Here is a 12,955-nt window from a genome sequence, read left to right as displayed (position 1 = left end):
AATGATAAAGTTAAAAACACTGCCTTTTTCTAAATGGAATCAATTCTACATTTGAGTCTTTCATCCACTCACTCATTCATCTGACAAATATTTATTGAACTCCTACTATATACAAAGCATCCTGCTAGTAATCAAAATTATTTTTAAAAATTGTTTTAAAAGAGAGGTGGAGAAAGTATTCTTGGTAAATAGGAGGAAGCCAGCGAGGGTGCTGGTTTCAACCAGGAATGTCACCAGGCAGAGCTGGAGGTCGCTAGGCATTATCCTTCCCTAAACCCAAGAAACCACCTCAGAGGATACCAGTGCATCCAGTCATGCCTGGCCGAGATTTAGTTTCAGAACTGAACCTGGACCTGAAAAAGTGGTTTCTGGGAGTGAAAAATGGAGAGAATGCATGAGTGTGAGAATCCCCCATGCCTTGAAAGCTCTTCACTCCTGGGTCTACTGCCAGCTTGAGACAAGTCGATGGCATGTCCTGACCACAGGAAAAGTGGTCCCGGGGGTGCATGAGGACAGACGCTAATTGGCAGGCCCCAAATGGTCCCTCTTTTGAATAAGTGATCAATGAAAATGCAACCAAATTCCCCTAAAGCATCCCCCTGACTGCCTCTTGAAGAGGCATCCCACCTCTCACTGTTTCTAGAAAACACTCCCCTTTCCTTGCAGGACAGAGTCCCACACACACATCAAAGCCAGCTTTCCCAGCACGGAAGCCACCCCAGGAAGCATAGCACTGGCACAGTCTGTAGGACGTCTTTGCAGCCTCCTAGGGTACCATTTAGTCACCCCATGGGATCACTGCCATATTCCAGGTTAACTCAAGGCATCTGCTTTGAGTTGTCTTTTCCCACAAATCGTGAAGAATTTGTGTTGATTCTTCCCCAGAAGGCCACTTGTGACCAGTGTTCCTCTGGAGGTGCGGCCAGGGTCCGGAGGGGGACCACGGAGAAGTGAACCAGCCCTCCTGGGGACTGAACTCGTGACCTCATTAGCACGGGGCTCTAATCAACAGAGCCACCAGACACATACTTCATTTAAGGCACTGAGGCAGTAATTTGCTAAATGTTAATTCTTAGATTAACTACAGATGCATAGAGTTCCTAGGGGGGGAAAAAAAAACGAGAGAGATTTGTTAATTCTTGAAAGGAAATTTGGGTCATCAGTAGATGATACCTTTGGTTCGTTTTAAAATATACTTTCAGCATCGGGAGATGACACTGGGCAGGGTCCATGGCGCCAGATTTTTTTTATCAACATCCTGACCAGGAGACTTTCAAGGAAAAAGCGAATGGTGTCACTTCCCCACGAGCAAAACTGCACAATGATACTGTATGAATTCCTCCAAAGTTCACGTTTCAAACTCAGGCACAAAACTTATGTGGCAACATGAAGGAAAGGTGTCCCTACCTGAGGCAGAGGTGGTCCTCCCAGGGTGGGAAAGGCTGGACCCCAGATCTCTCCCGGCTCCCGAGAACCCTAATTCCTGTGGCCAGAAGCCCCTCCTGCAGCCCTGTCTCAGTCACTCGGCAGCCAGCCCCCACCCCCACCCCTTACCTTATCCGTAGCTGGTCCCTGAGGGACCAGTTTTACAAATAGCAAATATGGTTTGGAACAAAGTTTCGACACCGACTCGGCATCCTGTGTCACATTACACTTCTATGAATATTCCACCAACTGTACAACTCTGAAGAAAAGTTTCCGCTTTCCGGCCATTTCAACTTCAGTTGCTCGCACCCTGACAGCGATCTTTGAAACTGATATGGCCCTGAAAGAAGCCAGAATAACTTTTTTTAAATATTAATAATCATGGGCAAGTTTCCCAGTCTTTGTAACCTTGTGAAAGAGCCCCTGGGGGAAAGCACACTGGGACTTGAATTGAACGCGTGCCCACGTGAGCTCTTCCATGGAAAAGCCTGCTTGAAGATGCATGGACGTCGTACAGGAGAATTTCTATGAAGGGAGAGAGGATGGGAAGCCAGCCTTGCATTTTGCACTTATCACCTTTTGCCCCAGGAGCTTGAAGACCATCTTTACCCAGGTCTCTGCCCACTGCAAGGGAAACCCCACAGCATCCCAGCCTCCAGGGGAGAAAACCAACCTGGCCTCTCGAGAGCAGCCCAGCTCCGCCACCTGCCAGCTGGGAGGAGTGGCGGTGGGTGGGAAAGTTAGTATCTTCTTTGAGTTGTCAGTTTCCTCACCTGTAAAATGATGATAATTATAGTTACTTCAAAATAGTAAGTGTCTCCACGTGAAAATGGACACAAAATTCTTTAGTCGATTGGGACATAGTAACTGCTCATCGGAACTTAAATATGGTAGCTACTATCTGCCTCCTGACTGCCTCAGTGCTTACATCTTCATTCCAGATATCCTTTCCTTTATAAATCTAAAATAAAAATTAGGTTGTACTACAACTAGAGTTGTACATCCATGCAAAAGATACTGATGATCCAACTGGCCACAGCCGAGTTTAACTAGTATGCTCTGATTCAAACAGCTAAGAGGTAGCAGCCTGAAATGAAAACAGCTAGTCCTGATTTCTAAATAATGCCTTTAAAAATATTTCCTTATGAAATACGTTATAAAATGGCATAAGGAACTTTCCAAACTGGCATGATCAACATACATGATCTTAAAGTCATAATTCTCTATACCATACCAAAATTTTAGTCACCCTAAAGATTCTCAGGAATTTCAATTCTGAACACGTTTTTTAAAAATCCACCAATCCAAATAAAATCAGACGAGGTATATTTTTATGAAAATACAATCTGAAACAACCCAATTTTATATTCAAGGAACACTCTCGTAAGCATTTAGTAAGTTACAATTTAAAACTTCTACTCAAGTTCAAGTTGACAGTTAGGGACCAAATAAATAGACACTCAGTTGCTGAATAGTATCTGTCTTACAGTTGTGGGCTCGATTTGCTACTTTAATCTCCAGCAGGGAATATTAGTTCAATAAAATAAACATTTTTAATTTCCTCTATGCATTTCCTCAAACCATGCCAATGCACTTGTCTATGGCTCACTTAAAAGATTTGTTAAGTAGCCCCCCACTTACATAAAAGAGGATGTTTGATTTTCTTATGAAAATGGAGGAATGAACACGAGTGTTCATTGTTTTAATGTACTGAGCCCTTAATCACTTCCAGTTCTGATTCATCAGAAAAAATAGTACTCTTGAGGGATTCTTTTTTTTTTTTTTTTTTGGTCACTAAATATTGTCTTTCATTTTGAGATATTTATTTCTTGCCAGAAAATGATACTGTGTTTTTTTCCTAATGATGAAGGATGAAAGATGGAGAGAATTCCATGTGGTGATTATTGGGCCACAAAGAAGTAAACCGATTCAGAAAACAAATCCCCAAAAGAAAAATAAAATGTATTATGTGAGGTGGAAGCATGGAATTCTTGGCATATGTTCAATTGGAGCCAGGATTGGTAATTTAATAACATCCTTGTTTTGTTAATATTTGGGGGGTGGGAGGCGGGGGCGGGTAAAGCTCTAGGGCTTTAGCTTTGGGCCAGATTCCTTCTACTCTCCACCATTACCTCAGCCAGCAACGGTGTTTAAAGACACAAATCATAGGCCACGGGCAAGGGTCAAAGATGCCATCTTTCCCACATAAGCCAGAGGCTACGACAGAACGTTCATCTCCTCGGCTCAGTGGGCAATGGAATCACCTCCAAAGAAAGCCCACTCTGAACACTATTCCCAGAGGCCCAGAGCATCACACCCAAATCAGAGCAGACAGGCAAACTCATGAAGTAAAACCTTCCAACTGCAATGATTCTGCTAAATCATTCTGATTCACTGGGTAACTGTGCCACTTTCCTTTGGACTGGTCCTTCTAGCTTCCCCTGCTGGCTGCTGAGCAGAGTATGGAGGGAAAAATAGCCTCATCTCTGGAAACCCGAGCCACACCTGTGCACTTTACTTATTTATTTATTTTTGGCGGCACCCCACGTGGCTTGTGGGATCTTAGTTCCTTGACCAGGGATCAAACCCAGGTCCTCTGGCAATCGAAGGGCAGAGTCCTAACCACTGGACCTCCAGGGAATTCCCCACACCTGTGCACTCTGTTAATCTCTGAGTGATGTCTGTGGTAAAGGACTTAAAGTCAGCGCTGCAGTAATACAGCCCTTTCCTGGGACCTGGAGGCCATGGAGCATGTCATTTTTTAGCTCTGGTTCTCTTTCAAGTTTCAAGGAGGAAAGTACCACAGGAAGAAAATGAAAAGAAAAAAAATGTAAATTGAAGAGGGTAACAGATAGGCTTAATCCAAACTCAGTCCTGAAGACAGTTCTGAGTTGTCACTTTCTTCCATGACCTTTTAATTCCTAGATTAGGCAATATGTAGGAAAAAAAAACAAAATTACTAAAAATCTTACCAATGTTATGGCTCCCATAATGGTGTGAAGAGAAACATTATATGGGTCACACAAATTTGTGTTTATAATGATAGATGGTGGTACTAGTGATGGTGGTGAGGGTGGTGGTGGTGGGTGATGGTGGTGAGGGTGATGGTAGTGAGGGTGGTGGTGGTGATGGAGATGGCAGTGAGGGTGATGGTGGTGATGGTGATGGCGGTGATGGAGATGGTGGTGACGGAGATGGTGGTGATGGTGATGGTGGTGATGGAGATGGTGGTGAGGGGGGTAGTGGTGATGGAGATGGTGGTGAGGGTGGTGGTGGTGATGGTGATGGCGGTGATGGAGATGGTGGTGACGGAGATGGTGGTGATGGTGATGGTGGTGATGGAGATGGTGGTGAGGGGGGTAGTGGTGATGGAGATGGTGGTGAGGGTGGTGGTGGTGATGGAGATGGTGGTGAGGGTGGTGGTGGTGATGGAGATGGTGGTGAGGGTGGTGGTGGTGATGGAGATGGTGGTAAGGATGGTGGTGGTGAGGGGAGAGTGGTGATTAGTCAAATCCCAGAAAATGAATTAAACACTTGAACTCACATATCAGAGATTTGAAAGGTCTCTACCTATCTTCTCTGAGTCTTAGCTTCCTCACCCATCAATTGTTGATTAATCTGATCACAAAGATGTTCTTTGATAAAGACTTGAAAGGCACTTTCAAAAGAAAGAAAAGAAGTGGAGTTTAAGCAACTGATTAAGAGGTGTATTTCTCTCTGTGGGTGACTTTCTATTCTTCACTATTATTTTCATTCTAATCATTGTTACTGAAAGCATTCCAAAGTATCGTAAGAGTCCAAGGATGCAGAACAGTCAATGCATAGAGACTGTTGTGGAGACACGTGACACTTTTTTAGCAAGGCTCGAAAATGTCTGGGGCAGAGAAATGCGCACTGACAGTGCTGATTACAGTAAATATAGAGCAATCCCTCCCCTGTGTAGATTTGTGTAATGGAGGAGGAGGTCGTCAGAGGCGGTTTATTTACATTTCTCTTCCCCTCCCTCTACGCTCAGAGTAGGATTGAATGGCCCCAACTACTTTGAAGTCAGGCATGGTCACATGACTTTTTTGACCAATGAGATGTGAGGAGTGCCAGGTGGCTCTTCTGGGCAGAAGCTGTAGAAGCCAGGGCAAGCTTCACCAGGTCCCCTTCCCACTGCTGTGGCACGTGGGGGACCAGGTACAGAGAAGGGCCCCAGCACCCTGAGTCCCTAAATATCTACAGCTGGTGGATACCTCTTCCAGCCCACAATGGACAAGAAATGGAATCAAGAAACAGACCTGCAATACACACACACACATACATACATACATATATATATATATATTTAAATAACTGAATCGCTTTGCTATACACCTAAAACTAACACAATATTGTACTATATTTCAATTAAAAAAATTTTAATTAAAAAAAGAAACAGACTTTTTGCTGTAAAGCTACTGAGATTTTGATGGTTTTTTTCTACCACAGCATAACCTTCTCTATCTGAACAGATACAACTAGCAAAGAGCCAAAGGAAGAGAGTTTAAAGTCACTGGTGGTCATGTGGGAAAGAAGGAACCTACATGTTTCTGAGACTAAACCAAATTCTCAAGGCTCTGCTATCAAATCACTAACTCTGAGGCATTTAATCGTTCCCTAGAAAAGGTCTATCCTAGCAAAAAGTGCCCAGGAAAAAGGTATAACATGACCTGCAAGCAATTGGAAGTCACCGTAATCCACACGGACCGCAAGGTAATTTGGAGTCTCTTTAGCTGAGCTCTGTTTCCGACAATAAAGCACCTTTGCACCACTGTCCACCAGACAGACCCAGATTGCGTCTCATCTGCAGAACTGTTCATTTAAAGACTGCACTGCTCAGGATATAAGCCTTCTTAAGGAACTCTACTTTTAAGAAAACTAAGTCTCACAAAATTAGTACATTTCCTCATTCAAAGTGAGGTGGCACATGTGAAAAGCCATCTGTGCCCACCCTCCCCTCCACCCCACAAACTTCCCCACCACCCAGAGCTGCAGCTCTGCATGAAAAAATCTAACACATGCAAAGCATAGAGGCTCTTTGAAAATCTGGCCCAGTGTGTGCCTTCTATGTGAGTTGCCGTCTTACAGAGTCTTGCCAACAACAGCAAAGAGGAAAGAAAAGGAAAGGTTTTCTTTTCTCTGAACTTGGGAATGAAACATAAAACTCCTCTTTTCTATGAGGCTGAATGGCTCCAATTTTCTACACTCAGGACGACCTTTTTGTCCCCATTACCTTCATAATATCCACGTGGCTTTTCAGTGGGCATTTCTTTCCTCCCAAGTGAATCATATGGCAACAGTGGCCCCACGAGGGCCACTGTTGAGAGCACTGGAGTCCTCAGCAGCCCTCGGGGTCATTGTAAAGATGAAGTGAAATGGACGATATGAATATACTTCGAAACACTAGAAGTGCTACATTCACAGCATTATTTCTCCCATCACATCTAGCGTGTCTGCTGTGTCGAACTTACAGGCTTTAAGTTTTCTGCAACCTCTAAGTACAGAGGGGATTAGCATACACTGGAAATGCTGCGAGTACACAAAAACCCTATGAGTTGGGTGTTATTATCTTCAAAAATGCAGAGAGGCACAGAGAATTCAGTGTTTACCCAAGGCGACACCAACAGTGGCAAGGGGAGAGCCACGGACAGAACCCTGACTGTCTGTCTGTTGACTCAGCGTGTACACGGTGCGATGTCCCACCTAGGGTGTCTTCCTGGGACCAGCCAAGTCTGTTCCAAAAGGATGGGTGTGGAGGCACCATCTATTTAGCCGATGAGAGGCTGTCCTAAACTGCCCATGTGAAGTGGGCTTGGCGGAAATCTCCACGATGGAACCAAAGCCCACCAGACAACCAAGGACTCACCAAGGCAAGTGAGGAAGAAAGACAGGATCTGTGCACATAAGAAAGAGGAAAGGACTGAGCAACTGTGGAAAAGAAATTAGGGAGCAAGTCCACCTACAAACTAAATGAAAACTACAAAAACTAGTTGTCTGTCAACACAGATTGGTTTGATATTTCTAATAGCTTGGGAAATATCTATGTGAAGAAGACAACATACCATATCCATAAAAGCAAAGAGAACAGGAAAAGATAAGGATGCAGGGATAAAGGGCAGTCAACAGATGCCTATGGGACATTGAGAGGGAAACTTGATGCTGGGGCAGAGAAGAAATTCAGCAATATCACTGGGAAAGAAGGGAACCACGGAGCAAAGCAAAGAACAGCGAATGTGGGCATGGGAGATTGATTTTAAATATTAAAAAGAGGGTAAGGACAAAAGGGAAGAAAATCCAAGGAGCAAACTGGAAAAAAGTAAATAAACCTAAAACTGAGGGGTTTGAAATGGCCAAAACTATTTCTGCATAAAAGTATATACACACTGCCTCCTTAGAAAACAAGTTGAAACAGACGTCAGAGGCACTAGAAACATCATCAAGGGCCAAATCATCTGACTCAGGTTAAGAATGCCGATAAAACCATTAGCTACTTAAAAAAGCATAACCGAAAGAAGAGAAAGGAAAGCCTTTTAATATTCAAAACACATGCAGGTTTCTAAAACAGATTTTTGGTGTAAACCTCCAGGTTTCTAGCTAGTCTTTTTCTCCACTTACTTTCCTACTTTATGCACCCAAAAATGGACACGTTCATCTCAAATAATTGACAAAAATGTTTGCAATCTCTTTTGTCACTTCTTTGCAAATGGCATCACAAGATAGTCGTCATTTGGGGAGGCACATCCCTACTCTTTTATAGCATTCTTTGATTTTGATCTACTTGAACCATCCAATTTATTTTTTTAACTTAGCTCTAATGAACTTGTTTACTGAGTGAACTGGTTCACCAACTTAACTGGAATTTATAGCTGAATTATCACTCATTTCAGTCCACACAGGCCAGCTGTTTAAGGATATAGACACACGATGCGCTTTCCTCAATAGTAATTAATTTGCAGTGCTCCCTCACTGCAGATCAGTGGCAAAATGGTTTTTCTTAAATTCTGGACCTATAACACGAATCTTCAGTATTGCATAGTGAATGTTCATCCATGAATTCCCAAATTTGAAGGGATAACTTAATAGCCCAGGCCACTTTATCTAGATAATTTAGTAGCCCATGCCTTTTCTTATGAAGAATCATACCTTGAAAAGGCACACTTCCTGATCTCTTTTAATCATCTTTTCCATCAGAAAAAACCTTCCTGGTTGATAACATGAGGAAAAGCGGAAACTTAAGACCATGTATAGTATTCTTAGAACAACTAGTAAGTAAAGGAAATATTTTTATATTTAAAATGATAATGCTTTCCATCCTAGAATGCAAAATATAGTTTAGGAAACTGTCCTGGTCATTTTTGTAATCTCACGGTGGTGTTTTGTAAATAACTCCTAGAGAAGAATCATAGAGATTTCTGGCCTCAGTGCCTTCACTGGAGAGAAGTGAGGTGGCTGAACAACGATATTTTTCCCCATCCAGGTGCCTGTTTCATATTTACTTAGCAATACTGCTCTGGAATTCACAGACAGACATAAATAAGGTTCAAGAGACAGAAGAAAACATTCTCTAGGCAGACCCCAGACTAGAAACCCCAGCAGAGGATCTCAGTTCTCACCTGTGCAAATGCATAACCTCCCCAAGGTGGAATTCTATCCCCAGTCTGAATCACGCTATCCAACTCCCAAATTACCATTGTAAACAAATGAGGTTTCCAAATCAAAATAAGGTAGGTACTTAAGTACAGCAGGATCGCCCAGGACTTAGGGAAGGGACTTGGGAAAGTCTGAATAAGGAGCATCACAGGGAGTGTCAGAGATCTTTTTTCGTTTGTTTATTCTCTGTCACCTTCCATTTCAGGATCTCCCGTTGAAAGGAGGTAACGATCCTTTCAACCTGTAAGGCAGTTTCTTCTAAGGAGCTGTAGACACACTTTACTTCACTTCTTCTTGGAATTCAAATAGTGTTAACGCCTACGAATAAACAGATACACTGTTGATGGACGGGGTTATACTGAACATAAACCAGCTAATGTCATCGACAGCACGCCCTTCAGTTTTACTGTGGTTGCTTTATCCGTGCGCTCAGAGGTTTTCCCATGAGAATATGCCAAGGTAGAAAGCTCAAATGTCATTTAGCAAAGCCCGGAGTGGCTGCTCTTCCCTGTGGCAGAACACGGAACTCCAGGGGACAAAACTTGGTCACTCAGATCTCTTCCAAGGTAGACAAAATGCCGTCGAACGTTGGCAGTCTTTTATTTTCCTTCCTTCCGGAGATGAAAACATGACATCACTGCCCAAACTGACTCGGACCTCCCACCTCCTAGGGTTGCCTGGGACGCAGGCTGAATCAAAGCATCTTTCCATCAAGGTGAACGACGGTAAGGGGCAGAGCCATAACTCAATTGCTTCAGAAGACATTCAGTGCAGGGTGTAGTTCTGCTTTTGATGATGCTTTGGAACATTACAGTTATGATCCTTTAGGAAAAAATACATTTTTGTCTATTTCCTCATCGAAATTTGGTCTGTGATATTTCAATCCTTAATCATGTCTCCTTTTTTTATCATTTCAATTGGTCATGAAAAGTTCCGTCAACCATTAGAAAGACGAATTAATAGTAAATAAATCCCAAGGTGCCCAGATTTCCTAGTGTCGTTAGGATACATCACAACGTATGTGATATTTCAGACTTCATATGAAGTTAATGACCACAGACATCTCGCTAGAGGACCCTTTCAAACCACCCCCCGGAAAAATTGTCTCTTTTGGGGGTTTGAACTCAGAAAAAGTCATCACCTCTTGTTGTATTGAATGATTTGTTAATAAATCTGCAATACAGAAAAATATCTGGGGAACGAGAGGAAAGAAAGGTGGGGTGAGTGCCAGCCTCTGAGGTTGGAATCTGGTGTACAGCATGCGTGTGGAGTTAGCCCACACTGTCATAATCCATCTTAAGGGCTCAAAAATAAATAAATACACCTGAGAGAATCTGTCCAACAAATACCTCTCAAATGAAGAATTTTTGCACAATAGATCATATAAGCTTCGGAGGTTGGGTCTACATGGTACCATAATCACTAACTACAAAGTGAAAATTTTAGGAAGCCTTCTTGATGTTGGAGCTACGCCATGTGAAATATATAGAAATTGAGAGTTACCATATTGCCTGAGGCCAGCGGTGCCCATTACCACAATATTCTACTGCGTCTCTCCTAGCTGACCACATCGCCACAACCTGGTGAGGCGCTCCTCTCCCAGGGCGACCGCTGGAGACGCCCCGGCCACACTCACTTTCTTCATTTGCCCAACTCCAAGGAATTCTCTCTGACCTTGGGGTTGAAATATCAAGCTGAACCTCTTGGAATTTATCATCAGCCTGGCATCCGTGCTCAGCAGTAGAGCCTCTGAATTCAAAACAGGACTGTTTCCTGGCTCAGAACTCCAGCTCCAAATTCCTTAGGCTCAAAACTGATGGGAAAACAGATCTTCAGCATTCTTCTGATTTAGAAATCATTCAAACTGACAACAGATAAGAAACTGACAAGGAGATGAGAAACCCTTCATTTACATAGCTGTCTCTTTTTTCCTTCTACATAGTAAAGAACAGAGCATCCTTAACCTTGATTTTCTCACTTCTCTCAGTTTAAAGCACAGCCCATAACATTAATTAAAGTGTGTGTGTGAGCTGCAGGGTACAAGTTATATTTCATATGCTGTACCACATGGCATTCTAGAAGAGCTGTACAATTTGTAGGTGTGCTTTTTTCCCCAGCTTTGCTATGTATGCAGCCCTGCACACTATTCAGCATAGACTCACCTAGACTTCATGCAGAAACTCCGCAATTACAACCTAAAAAGGAACGTAGAGGATAGGACAGATGCTGAGGGCACTGGTGGCTGAAGCATTTAGGTAGATGGAGGTAAGTTTCTGCCTGGAGAATGCTGGTGTTGGAAAGGGCATCTAAGATTATCTGGTACAATCCTTTTACTTCACAGGTAAGGCCTGCAGAAGGTGGGTCCAACAGCTAGTAAGGGGTAACCCCAAGTATTTCTTATGATTCTAAGTTTTCTACTACACCAGGGCCATATCTCTTTGAGATACAAATATAAGTTAGGTCTTTTCCAAAGGGGGGAAAAAAAAGATGATCTGCATATCTACACACACCAGTGTTTGCATAGAAACTCAGGAGGGTCACAGAGCCTCTGACGCCTGCCTCTGGATGTTACCGGGCCCATGGTCCCCAGGTTACGAACTCCTATACCTGAAGAAGCAAGTTTTCTTAGTAGAAAGTCCTACTTTCAACCCCTTTCAAAACTTATCTCCTCTAGAATAGAAACTAGAGTTCATGATGTAATCTATAAAATTCAGGGAGAAAGCAATCCCAACAACTCAGATAGATGAATTGAGCCCTAATCAATATTTCCATATTTCTAACATGTGTAAAGTAAAAAAAAAAAACGCCTAAGAGAAATTTTAACCTACATGTATTTTACTACCGATTTCACATATGGACGTGGAATATCGTTTCTCCTAATATGGAGATGGCTCAGCAGTATTTAAATGATTCCTTATTCCAAGTCATGTAAATATGCACCAGATGTATCTTTTGTAAATGTTATGTTTTTCAACTTCTCAGCATTTGCAAGTAGTTGAAAGCTATGTCAAGCATGCTTTAATGGGGCATAAAAGTGTATTGTATTCAAAGAGATGACACAGCTCTGTAATAGGTGAAAATACAAATGTTGTCAATGGATACATTTTCATTTTATTGATTTACACTGCATAATAGCATGCCCTGTATCTCCTTTCCATGCAAGTTCTGTATCAATTGAAATATAACTAGACATTTAAAAATCATGCTTACATTAATGGATCCTCAGGACGACAGAAAATTCAAAACACAGAATTTTATGACTAGAAGGCAACTCAGAGATCAAGTAAATCCCATGCCCTGATTTAATAAGACGAGAAACTGAGACCAGAAAGGTGGCACGAGGGAGCCACGCCACTAAGCTACTTGTGGCTTTGTGCATGAATTTATACACCCCTGAAGATACGGAACCTTCCTGAGTTCTCTATACTACCTGCCTCTTGACCACCTAAACCAAAAATAGAAGGAACAGCAAAACATATATCACCTATTGATTTCCTGCGACTTACTGAGAAGAAGCAGACGTGATCTATATTTTGCAAAGTGTCAAATTATCTTATGGGAAGTAAACATAGGAAGTAAAATGCCAATTGCTAGCATTAAAAATTGTCAAAGAATATCATAACACTTTTTCACCAATGTAAAATCCTAACGGACTCAAGATTAGCTTTTTCATTTTTAAAACAAAAGATAGTGTAGTGAATTCTTTTCAGAACATTTTCTTGGAGGTTAGATATTATATCAAAGATGTTTAGGAAATACATTCAAGTCAGATGTAGTTGATAGTTCATCTTGAAAAGAGTGCCTTTTTAAAATAAAAGTTAACATAGATTGATAGCTTATTGTAAAACTCTTTTTT

General features: G+C 42.2%; 1 long non-coding RNA gene across 10 annotated transcripts in view; it reads right to left on the bottom strand.

Moving 5' to 3' along the window:
• The window catches only part of LOC137205843 (uncharacterized), a 66,542-nt gene that overhangs the window by 36,321 nt on the left and 17,266 nt on the right, over positions 1–12,955 (bottom strand). For all 10 annotated transcript variants that reach the window (XR_010934312.1, XR_010934319.1, XR_010934318.1 and 7 more), the window contains exons 2-3: positions 2,099–2,198; positions 1,555–1,765 (exon numbers count right to left, since the gene is read on the bottom strand). This is a non-coding gene — a long non-coding RNA (uncharacterized lncRNA). The remainder of the gene's footprint in view (positions 1–1,554; positions 1,766–2,098; positions 2,199–12,955) is intronic.

Source organism: Pseudorca crassidens, chromosome 14 (assembly GCF_039906515.1).
Source record: "Pseudorca crassidens isolate mPseCra1 chromosome 14, mPseCra1.hap1, whole genome shotgun sequence".
Taxonomy (NCBI): Eukaryota; Metazoa; Chordata; class Mammalia; order Artiodactyla; family Delphinidae; genus Pseudorca; species Pseudorca crassidens.
The sequence above is the reverse complement of the archived record's forward strand: the minus strand, read 5'-3'. Positions and strand labels throughout refer to the sequence as shown.